Here is a 12339-nt window from a genome sequence, read left to right on the forward strand (position 1 = left end):
CGCAGCTGTGCGCCATTGCTCCCAGCACACTTTCACACTCCGGTCACTGTAGAGTGCAAGGCGCTGGGGGGGGGGGGGGCGCTCTGGGTAGCAATTGAAGTACCTTTTTGGCATAACATACATATATACAGTCAGGCACTGTATATATGTAAAAACCCCCGCCATTTTTTTCACACAGAAGCGGGACAGAAGCCCGCCGCTGAAGGGTCGGGGCCTTCTTCCTCAGCACACCAGCACCATTTTCTCTTCACAGCTCCACTGGAAGGACGCTCCCCAGGCTCTCCCCTGCAGTATCCAGGTACAAGAAGGGTAAAAAAGAGAGGGGGGGCACATAAATTTAGGCGCAAAAGACATAAAATCGGCAGCTATTGGGTAATCACTTATTATAGTGAATATCCCTGGGTTAGATAGCGCTGTGGTGTGTGCTGGCATACTCTCTCTCTGTCTCCCCAAAGGCCTTTGTGGGGTCCTGTCCTCAGTCGGAGCATTCCCTGTGTGTCTGCTGTGTGTCGGTACGGCTGTGTCGACATGTTTGATGAGGAGGGTTATGTGGAGGCGGAGCAAGTGCGGATAAATGTGGTGTCGGGGCAGACACCTGATTGGATGGATATGTGGAAGGTCTTAAATGATAATGTAAGCTCCTTGCATAAAAGGTTTGATGATGCTGCAGCCTTGGGACAGCCGGGTTCTCAACCCGGGGCTGCCCAGGCGACTCAGAGGCCGTCAGGGTCTCATAAACGCCCACTATCTCAGATGGTTGACACAGATGCCGACACGGAGTCCGCCTCCAGTGTCGACGATGATGAGGCACAATTACAGCCTAAGATGACCAAGGCCATCCGCTACATGATTATTGCAATGAAAGATGTATTGCACATTTCAGAGGTTAACCCTGTCCCTGACAAGAGGGTGTATATGTTTGGGGAGAAAAATCAGGCAGTGACTTTTCCCCCGTCACATGAATTAAATGAGTTATGTGAAGAAGCGTGGAGTTCCCCTGATAAGAAAGTGGTGATTTACAAAAAATTACTGCTGGCGTACCCTTTCCCGCCAACGGACAGGTTACGTTGGGAATCCTCCCCTAGGGTAGACAAGGCGCTGACACGCTTATCTAAGAAGGTGGCCCTGCCGTCTCAGGATACGGCTGCTCTAAAGGATCCTGCGGATAGGAAGCAGGAAGCTATCTTGAAGTCAGTGTATACACACTCTGGTACTCTACTGAGACCAGCTATTGCTTCAGCCTGGATGTGTAGCGCTGTAGCAGCATGGACAGATACTCTGTCAGAGGACATAGATGCCCTGGACAGGGATACTGTCTTGCTAACCCTGGGCCATATAAAAGACGCCGTCTTATATATGCGGGATGCCCAGAGGGACATTTGCCTGCTGGGCTCTAGAATTAATGCAATTGCCATTTCTGCAAGGAGGGTCTTATGGACTCGGCAATGGACAGGGGATGCCGATTCTAAAAAACACATGGAGGTTTTGCCTTATAAGGGTGAGGAATTGTTTGGGGACGGCCTCTCGGACCTTGTGTCCACAGCGACAGCTGGAAAGTCGACTTTCTTGCCTCAGGTTTCCTCACAGCCTAAGAAAGCACCGTATTATCAAATGCAGTCCTTTCGTTCTCAGAGAAGCAAGAAGGTCAGAGGTGCATCCTTTCTTGCCAGAGGCAGGGGTAGAGGAAAGAAGCTGCACCATGCAGCTAGTTCCCAGGAACAAAAGTCCTCCCCGGCTTCCACTAAGTCCACCGCATGACGCTGGGGCTCCACAGGCGGAGCCAGGAGCGGTGGGGGCGCGTCTTCGAAAATTCAGCAACCAGTGAGTTCGCTCACAGGTGGATCCTTGGGCTATACAAATTGTATCTCAGGGATACAAGCTGGAGTTCGAAGTGACTCCCCCTCACCGTTACCTAAAATCAGCCTTGCCAGCTTCCCCCACGGAAAGGGAGGTAGTCCTGGCGGCAATTCACAAGCTGTACCTCCAGCAAGTGATAATAATGGTCCCCCCCCCCCCTTCAACAGGGAAGGGGTTACTATTCCACACTGTTTGTGGTACCGAAACCGGACGGTTCGGTAAGACCCATTCTGAATTTAAAATCCTTGAACATTTATATGAAAAAATTCAAGTTCAAAATGGAATCGCTCAGAGCGGTCATTGCAAGCCTGGAAGAGGGGGATTTTATGGTATCTCTGGACATCAAGGATGCTTACTTGCATGTCCCCATTTATCCACCTCACCAGGAGTACCTCAGGTTTGTGGTACAGGACTGTCATTACCAATTCCAGACGTTGCCGTTTGGTCTGTCCACGGCACCGAGAGTATTTACCAAGGTAATGGCCGAAATGATGGTACTCCTTCGGAAGCAAGGAGTTAAGGTTATCCCGTACTTGGACGATCTCCTCATAAGGGCGAGGTCCAGGGAGCAGTTGTTGATCAGCGTAGCACACTCTCAGGAAGTGTTGCAACAGCACGGCTGGATTCTGAATATTCCAAAGTCGCAGCTGATTCCTACGACGCGTCTGCCCTTCCTGGGTATGATTCTGGATACAGAACAGAAGAAGGTGTTTCTCCCGGAGGAGAAGGCCCAGGAGTTAGTGACTCTGGTCAGGGACCTCCTAAAACCAAAACAGGTGTCGTTGCATCACTACACGAAGCCATTCCCTTCGGCAGGTTCCATGCGAGGATCTTTCAGTGGGATCTGTTGGACAAGTGGTCCGGATCGCATCTTCAGATGCATCGGCTGATCACCCTGTCCCCGAGGGCCAGGGTGTCTCTTCTGTGGTGGCTGCAGAGTGCTCATCTTCTCAAGGGCCGCAGGTTCGGCATACAGGTCTGGGTTCTGGTGACCACGGATGCAAGCCTCCGCGGATGGGGGGCAGTCACTCAGGGAAGAAACTTCCAAGGGCTGTGGTCAAGTCAGGAGACTTGTCTGCACATAAATATACTGGAACTAAGGGCCATATACAACGCCCTGAGTCAAGCGGAGCCCCTGCTTCGAGACCAACCAGTGCTGATTCAGTCAGACAACATCACGGCGGTCGCCCATGTAAACCGCCAGGGTGGCACAAGAAGCAGGTTGGCGATGGCAGAAGCCACAAAGATTATTCGTTGGGCGGAGATTCACGTACAAGCACTGTCAGCAGTGTTCATTCCGGGAGTGGACAACTGGGAAGCAGACTTCCTCAGCAGACACGACCTCCACCCGGGAGAGTGAGGACTTCATCAAGAAGTCTTCACACAGATTGCAAATCGATGGGAACTGCCACAGGTGGACATGATGGCGTCCCGCCTCAACAAAAAGCTAAAAAGATATTGCGCCAGGTCAAGGGACCCTCAGGCGATAGCTGTGGACGCGCTAGTGACACCCTGGGTGTTCCAGTCGGTATATGTGCTCCCTCCTCTTCCTCTCATACCCAAGGTACTGAGAATAGTAAGAAAAAGAGGAGTGAGAACAATACTCATCGTTCCGGATTGGCCAAGAAGGACTTGGTACCCAGGACTGCAAGAGATGATCACAGAGGACCCATGGCCTCTGCCTCTCAGACAGGACCTGTTGCAACAGGGGCCCTGTCTGTTCCAAGACTTACCGCGGCTGCGTTTGACGGCATGGCGGTTGGACGCCGGATCCTAACGGAAAAGGGCATCCCGGATGAAGTGATTCCTACGCTGATAAATTCTAGGAAGGATGTAACAGCTAAGCATTATCACCGTATATGGCGAAGATATGTTGCTTGGTGTGAGGCCAGGATGGCCCCTACAGAGGAATTCCAGCTGGGTCGATTTCTGCACTTCCTACAGTCAGGTGTGACTATGGGCCTGAAATTAGGGTCCATAAAGGTTCAGATTTCGGCCCTATCCATTTTCTTTCAAAAAGAACTGGCTTCACTGCCTGAGGTTCAGACGTTTGTAAAGGGAGTGCTGCATATTCAGCTCCCTTTTGTGCCACCAGTGGCACCTTGGGATCTTAACGTTGTGTTGGATTTCTTGAAATCCCACTGGTTTGAATCACTTAAGACCGTGGACCTAAAGTATCTCACGTGGAAAGTGGTCATGCTGTTGGCCTTAGCATCGGCGAGGCGTGTATCAGAATTGGCGGCTTTGTCATGTAAAAGCCCTTATTTGATCTTCCATATGGACAGGGCAGAATTGCGGACTCGTCCCCAATTTCTCCCAAAGGTGGTATCATCGTTTCATTTGAACCAACCTATTGTGGTCCCTGCGGCTACTCGGGACTTGGAGGACTCCAAGTTGCTGGACGTAGTCCGGGCTTTGAAAATATATGTTTCCAGAACGGCTGGAGTCAGGAAGACTGACTCGCTGTTTATTCTGTATGCACCCAATAAGCTGGGTGCTCCTGCTTCAAAGCAAACTATTGCTCGCTGGATCTGTATCACGATTCAGCTGGCTCATTCTGCGGCTGGATTGCCGCATCCAAAATCAGTGAAAGCCCATTCCACAAGGAAGGTGGGCTCTTCTTGGGCGGCTGCCCGAGGGGGTCTCGGCTTTACAGCTTTGCCGAGCGGCTACTTGGTCGGGTTCAAACACTTTTGCAAAGTTCTACAAGTTTGATACCCTGGCTGAGGAGGACCTTGTGTTTGCTCATTCGGTGCTGCAGAGTCATCCGCACTCTCCCGCCCGTTTGGGAGCTTTGGTATAATCCCCATGGTCCTTACGGAGTCCCCAGCATCCACTAGGACGTTAGAGAAAATAAGAATTTACCAACCGGTAATTCTATTTCTCGTAGTCCGTAGTGGATGCTGGGCGCCCGTCCCAAGTGCGGACTTTCTGCAATACGTGTATATAGTTATTGCTTAATAAAGGGTTATTGTTATGAGCCATCCGTTGAGTGATGCTCAGTTGTTGTTCATACTGTTAACTGGATAAGGTTATCACGAGTTGTACGGTGTGATTGGTGTGGCTGGTATGAGTCTTACCCTGGATTCCAAAATCCTTTCCTTGTAATGTCAGCTCTTCCGGGCACAGTTTCCCTAACTGAGGTCTGGAGGAGGGGCATAGAGAGAGGAGCCAGTGCACACCAGATAGTACCTAATCTTTCTTTAGAGTGCCCAGTCTCCTGCGGAGCCCGTCTATTCCCCATGGTCCTTACGGAGTCCCCAGCATCCACTACGGACTACGAGAAATAGAATTACCGGTGAGTAAATTCTTATTTTTCTTGGAGTCTGCTTCTGACTCCAAAATACTGTTAAATTATTTACCAAAAAGAATATCTCCAGTAAAGGCAAAGACTCAAGAACTTTCTTGGACTCTGAGTCAGCCTTCCATGTACATAGCCAAACAGCTGTGCGAGCTGCTACTGCTGAGGCAATAGTACCCATATCCAAAGCTGCTTTTTCCATAAAAATAGCTGCCTGTTTAATATGTGCAATATGGGATATTTGCTCTCTAGATGCCAATGAAAGATCAACCTCCAATGCATCAGCCCAGGCTGCCACTGCTTTTGCCATCCAGGCTGAAGCCATGGCTGGTCTTACAATTGCCCCAGACAAGGGAAAAATTTATTATTATTTTTTTAAACCTCTATTTTCCTATCCTTAACATCATTTAATGAAGTTGAAGGTAGAGGCAATGTAGATTTTCGCACCAATCGAATGACATGCGTATCTACTTTCGTAGCCACCTCCATTTTTAAACAGTCCCCAGCTGGAAGAGGATAATGGGAATTCCATTTCTTTGGAATTCTAAACTTCTTACTGGGTGTTACCCAAGCCTCTTGCATAATCTGTCAGCTGTTCTTACCACAGAAATTCAGTCCTGACTGTATTGGGACGTTTAAACACAGGTGCCTTGGATTTTAACAAAGGCTCTGCTGCCTCCTCTAAGAACAGAATGGCTTTCATAGCACTAATTAGCTCAGGTATATCCAGGGCAGCCATCATTGGTGGGACTTTGGGGACTGGTGTCCCGAGCCCTTACAGAGATATACCGCCAATAGCTGTAGAGCTGCACCAGTCTGTGAATCAACAGCAGTGCGCAGGGAGGACTTCTTAAAACAAGCCTTTCCTGTGCATCAGCTCTCTGTGAACCGTTCCTGCAGGGAGGGAGGGGCCCTTTCTATTTAATCAGTCCCGGGCCCCACAGTTGCTGATGGCAGCCCTGGGTATATCCACTGAGCTGGGACCTTCATCCTCAGCTCTGTATGCAGACCCGGAATGTGAGGAGTCCTCATTCTCTGAAGAGTCCCCATGTGAAACATGTGTAGACTGTGAAGATGTTGTTTCATGTCTGTGTGATTTACTTTCCACAGGCCTTTCAGGCTGTTTTTGCTGAAAGGCTGCAGATTCCTGGACTGGATGTGATAACCCCCAGAGGGTATGTTGCATGTAAGGGTTAACAGGGTAACCTATCCCTGGTATAGGAGCTTTGCAAAAGAAGCCCATGGGGGTTCAACTTGAACCTGTGCCTGCCTTGAATTATTCAGGAGGCTTTGGTGAAAGCTAAAACAATTTGCACATAACCCATTTTGAACCAGATCCTGAGAGGTTAACCCAGTTTGCAAGACAAACATGAAATCAGTGTTGGTGCTGCTGTGGAGAGTGTATCCTCCTCACCCTTGCCTCTATTAGACATGATAAACAAATCACATACCTGTACAGTGTTAACTACACAATTTGTGACTGAAATCACTTTAAAACTTGTTAAAGTGACATACAATCTGATCCCTCACTGCCTTGCACCAGCATTGAGGATCGGTATATACACAGAAACTGACAGGAATAATAAAGTCAGCAATCACACTAACAATCGGTCACAGGTATACATTAGTATAATAAGCAATATGAGCACATATTAAACTACAGATACCTTTCAAGGTTGTAGGAAATACATAATACTTTAAAAGTATTCAGTCGCACAGTGAACGAAAACAGCAGCAATAGTTTACAGACTCATATGCATCAGGCACTTATCCAACTACTCATACTTTATGGTAGGTAGAGACTTAGGGGCAGATTTATTAAGCCCTGTGAAGTGATAAATTGGAAGGTGATAAAGAACCAGCCAGTCCGCTCCTAACTGTAATTTTTCAAACCCAGCCTGTGACATGGTAGTTAGGATCTGATTGGCTGGTCCTTTATCACCTTCCACTTTATCACTTCACCGAGCTTAATAAATCTGGCCCTTAGTGCTGTATCACCTGGCTCAGGAGCGTGGGCTAGAGGGAGACTTCACCCCGCTTCCAGGATCGATCAATACATTAGTGAACGCTGAGTGGATCTAGATGTCAATAATGTACACTAATGCCCAGTGAACCCACAGTGAACACTGACGCACCAGTCACAGCCGCCTATGTTGCGACTGGGTCCTTTAGATACACAGCGTCTCATACAGAAGCGGGAAATCAATTAATAGCGGGAAACTGGTCATGAACTGGGGGGAGGGGCGACCAGGGGAACACCTTACTCCCCACTGCTGACATCAACCCCAGGATCGCGAGCTCTCACTAATCCCTGGAGCCTAGCGCTGGTGCACCCGAGGTGGAAGCCGCTTCAGCGACTGTTCTGTAGTCTCCTTCCCAAAAGCAGTGCGGCTGTGTTTTGCGTCTCCCCGGCTATGCGGAACTGACGTCTTACCTTCTTCCCGTGCTCCGGCCACAGCCTGGTAATGTCCGCTGGACTTGCTAGTACATCCTACACAGCCCGCCGAAACAGCACTGTACACGTGGGTAAGCGTTGTCGTCACCTGTCGGAGAGTTGTTGGAGCGACTCTTTCTAAGGTGCGTGTAAGACGCTTTTTAGAAAACTTGCTCCAAAAAAACTTAAGACTATAAAAATTAATAACAAACTTATGGCTGCCAAAATCAGCAGCCCAAAGATCGTGGTCCGGCTCCTGCTGCACAAACAAAAAACTGAATTGCCTGAGCCAGGAGGTGGGGATATAGCGGACTGGCCCGTTGCATTCTGGGAGCCCGAAAACTTTTGATCGTTGGTGCCAATCCGCTGTCGCTACCTGATAATGGGTATTGCTTTTTCTCCTTATTTGTCTGTTCCCATTGAGGTATTACATTACTATATTTCATATCTTCGAAGCAAATGTATAATTTTAACAATTTAGTGATTTATAATGATTAATCACTAATTATATACCTTTTAATAACATACTCGCAAAGGTTGTACCTAGACATATATCTTTAAATCATTAGGAATATTCTATTCATGGAAGAATGCACACCAGTCATAAAATGTAAAACGTAAGAATGTATTTCCACAAACAGTTGATACTGGTCAAATACATTGCAGGTCACCATAGAATATTCTCACAGGTTCAAACTATATAAGAAAGAAATAGTATGAAAGACGAGTGTGAGAAGTGTATGTACAGTATGTGTATGTTTATTTATTACTGGTGAAATATTTCTCCAAGCTCTCGGCAAATCACAGATTTGATCAAATCAAACCCTAGATTTATTAATAAATGCTGGAAAAACATCTGTCTGAAGAAACATCTAAGGGGAATATAGATTTTGGGTTATGTATGTGTGTGTAAATGTGGGAGAGGGGGAGAGAGATAAGAGAGATACACTAAGAGAGAGTTATGCCCAGAGGGAATATTGCTAGTGTGGATGTGCGGGGGAGGGACAGCATGTGACTGCATGGTCTCTTGTACAAACCACATGGGACAAAATACAATAAAACAAATATATATAGACATCTCTAAAATGGATATGAGGAAATGCTCTGTAACACTATCTCATGCCCCAATGTTTATCCTGTGGATTATTTGTGGACCCTGCAGGAGAAAAGGAGGAATTACTTTGCACCTTGTAATATGTGCAGAGACGTTTAGATTTAAGAGAGGCGTATCCCAATTCAAATCTAAATTGCAGTGTAAAAATAAATCTGCCCAGCATTTGTGGGCTACTGTACATGCAGAAGCAGTGAGTATTTACTTACATGGAAAAACATAAATGTATTTGCACCCCTTGCATTGTAACGGGTGGTCTTCTGTATGCCGAATGTCGGGATCCCGGCGCACAGTATACCGGCGCCGGAATCCCGACACCCGGCATACCGACAACTATTCTCCCTCGTGAGGGTCCACTACCCCCCTGGAGGGAGAATAAAATAGTGTGGCGCGCCACCGTGCCCGTAGCGTGGCGAGCGCAGCAAGCCCGCAAGGGGCTTGTTTGCACTCGCCACGCTGTCGGTATGCCGGCGGTCGGGCTCCCGGCGCCGGTATGCTGGTCGCCGGGAGCTTGAGCTCCGCCATACCATACTACACCCATTGTAACATGTTGTGCTGCAGATACAAAGCTATCTAGTGCTGTCGGCGATGATGATGATGATGAGTCACCGTGCTTTGTTGCCACAGTTCGCAAATACGTGAAAATGCTCTTACTATATTCTCCGCATTGACACTCCTTCCCTTCTCTGTTACGCCTCCATGTGTAAGTAGTAACAAATCTGCATGTATAAGTAGGAAGACAAATTGGCCCTCATTCCGAGTTGTTCGCTGCGTAGAGATCATTTTTAAAAAAATGGCAAAACTGCGCATGCGTATGGGCCGCAATGCGCACGCGCGGCGTACGGGTACAAAGAGCTTTGTTGTTTTGCACTGCTTCTAGCGACTATTCCATTCGCACAGCCGATCGCAAGGAGATTGGCCGGAAGTGGGAGTGTTTGGAAAAACGCAGGCGTGTCCATGCGTTTGCAGGGCAGGTATCTGACGTCGGTTCCGGGACCTTCGTCGCAGCAATCATCGCACAGAATAAGTAACTACAGGTTTTGCACAAAATGTTTCTCTAACGTCCTAGTGGATGCTGGGGACTCCGTAAGGACCATGGGGATAGACGGGCTCCGCAGGAGACATGGGCACTTTAAGAAAGAATTTAGGTTCTGGTGTGCACTGGCTCCTCCCTCTATGCCCCTCCTCCAGACCTCAGTTTGATACTGTGCCCAGACGAGCTGGGTGCTTTTCAGTGAGCTCTCCTGAGTTCGCTGAGAGAAAGTATTTTGTTGGGTTTTTTATTTTCAGGGAGCTCTGCTGGCAACAGACTCCCTGCATCTGGGGATAGAGGGGAGAGAAGCAGCCCTACTCTCTGAAGCTAGGTCCTGCTTCTCAGGCTACTGGACACCATTAGCTCCAGAGGGATCGTACGCAGGATCTCACCCTCTGAGGTAACGCACAGCACTGCAGCTGTGCGCCATTGCTCCCACACACCTCACATACTCCGGTCACTGTAAGGGTGCAGGGCGCAGGGGGGGGGTGCCCTGGGCAGCATTTGGGACCTCTTTTGGCAAAAGTTAAACATATATACAGTTGGGCACTGTATATATGTATGAGCCCCCGCCAAGAAAATGCATATTTAAGCGGGACAGAAGCCCGCTGTCGAGGGGGCGGGGCTTCTTCCTCAGCACTCACCAGCGCCATTTTCTCTGACGTCCTAGTGGATGCTGGGACTCCGTCAGGACCATGGGGATTAGCGGCTCCGCAGGAGACAGGGCACAAAAATAAAAGCTTTAGGACTAGGTGGTGTGCACTGGCTCCTCCCCCTATGACCCTCCTCCAAGCCCCAGTTAGGTTTTTGTGCCCGTCCGAGCAGGGTGCAATCTAGGTGGCTCTCCTAAAGAGCTGCTTAGAAAAAGTTATTAGGTTTTTTATTTTCAGTGAGTCCTGCTGGCAACAGGCTCACTGCAACGAGGGACTTAGGGGAGAAGAAGTGAACTCACCTGCGTGCAGGATGGATTGGCTTCTTAGGCTACTGGACACCATTAGCTCCAGAGGGATCGAACACAGGCCCAGCCATGGAGTCCGGTCCCGGAGCCGCGCCGCCGACCCCCTTGCAGATGCCGAAAAGTGAAGAGGTCCAGAAACCGGCGGCAGAAGACTTTTCAGTCTTCATGAGGTAGCGCACAGCACTGCAGCTGTGCGCCATTGTTGTCAGCACACTTCACACCAGCGGTCACTGAGGGTGCAGGGCGCTGGGGGGGGGCGCCCTGGGCAGCAATGATAATACCTTGTTCTGGCTAAAAATACATCACATATAGCCTCTGGGGCTATATGGATGTATTTAACCCCTGCCAGGTCTCACAAACACCGGGAGAAGAGCCCGCCGAAATAGGGGGCGGGGCCTATCTCCTCAGCACACAGCGCCATTTTCCTGCACAGCTCCGCTGCGAGGAAGGCTCCCAGGACTCTCCCCTGCACTGCACTACAGAAACAGGGTAAAAAAACAGAGAGGGGGGGCACTTTTTTGGCGATATTGATATATTAAGCTGCTATAAAGGAAACAACACTTCTGTAGGGTTGTTCCTATATATTTATAGCGCTTGGGTGTGTGCTGGCAAACTCTCCCTCTGTCTCCCCAAAGGGCTAGTGGGGTCCTGTCTTCGATAAGAGCATTCCCTGTGTGTCTGCTGTGTGTCGGTACGTGTGTGTCGACATGTATGAGGACGATGTTGGTGTGGAGGCGGAGCAATTGCCGGTAATGGTGATGTCACCCCCTAGGGAGTCGACACCGGAATGGATGGCTTTGTTTATGGAATTACGTGATAATGTCAGCACGTTACAAAAATCAGTTGACGACATGAGACGGCCGGCAAACCAGTTAGTACCTGTCCAGGCGTCTCAGACACCGTCAGGGGCTGTAAAACGCCCTTTACCTCAGTCGGTCGACACAGACCCAGACACGGACACCGAATCTAGTGTCGACGGTGAAGAAACAAACGTATTTTCCAGTAGGGCCACACGTTATATGATCACGGCAATGAAGGAGGCTTTGCATATCTCTGATACTGCAAGTACCACAAAAAGGGGTATTATGTGGGGTCTGAAAAAACGACCTGTAGTTTTTCCTGAATCAGAGGAATTGAATGAAGTGTGTGATGAAGCGTGGGTTAACCCCGATAGAAAACTGCTAATTTCAAAGAAGTTATTGGCATTATATCCTTTCCCGCCAGAGGTTAGGGCGCGCTGGGAAACACCCCCTAGGGTGGATAAGGCACTCACACGCTTATCAAAACAAGTGGCGTTACCGTCTCCTGAAACGGCCGCCCTCAAGGATCCAGCTGATAGGAGGCTGGAAACTACCCTGAAAAGTATATACACTCATACTGGTGTTATACTGCGACCAGCCATCGCCTCTGCATGGATGTGCAGTGCTGGGGTGGTTTGGTCGGATTCCCTGACTGAAAATATTGATACCCTGGATAGGGACAGTATTTTATTGACTATAGAGCAATTAAAGGATGCTTTTCTTTATATGCGAGATGCTCAGAGGGATATTTGCACTCTGGCATCGAGAGTAAGTGCGATGTCCATATCTGCCAGAAGAAGTTTATGGACGCGACAGTGGTCAGGTGATGCGGATTCCAAACGGCA

The 12339-nt window shown here is 48.9% G+C and overlaps 1 protein-coding gene across 2 annotated transcripts in view; it reads left to right on the forward strand.

Moving 5' to 3' along the window:
- Positions 1–12339, forward strand: part of SLC35A3 (solute carrier family 35 member A3) — a 213672-nt gene that overhangs the window by 145275 nt on the left and 56058 nt on the right. The gene's annotated exons all lie outside the window — the stretch shown is intronic.

This window comes from Pseudophryne corroboree, chromosome 9, assembly GCF_028390025.1.
Source record: "Pseudophryne corroboree isolate aPseCor3 chromosome 9, aPseCor3.hap2, whole genome shotgun sequence".
Classification (NCBI taxonomy): Eukaryota; Metazoa; Chordata; class Amphibia; order Anura; family Myobatrachidae; genus Pseudophryne; species Pseudophryne corroboree.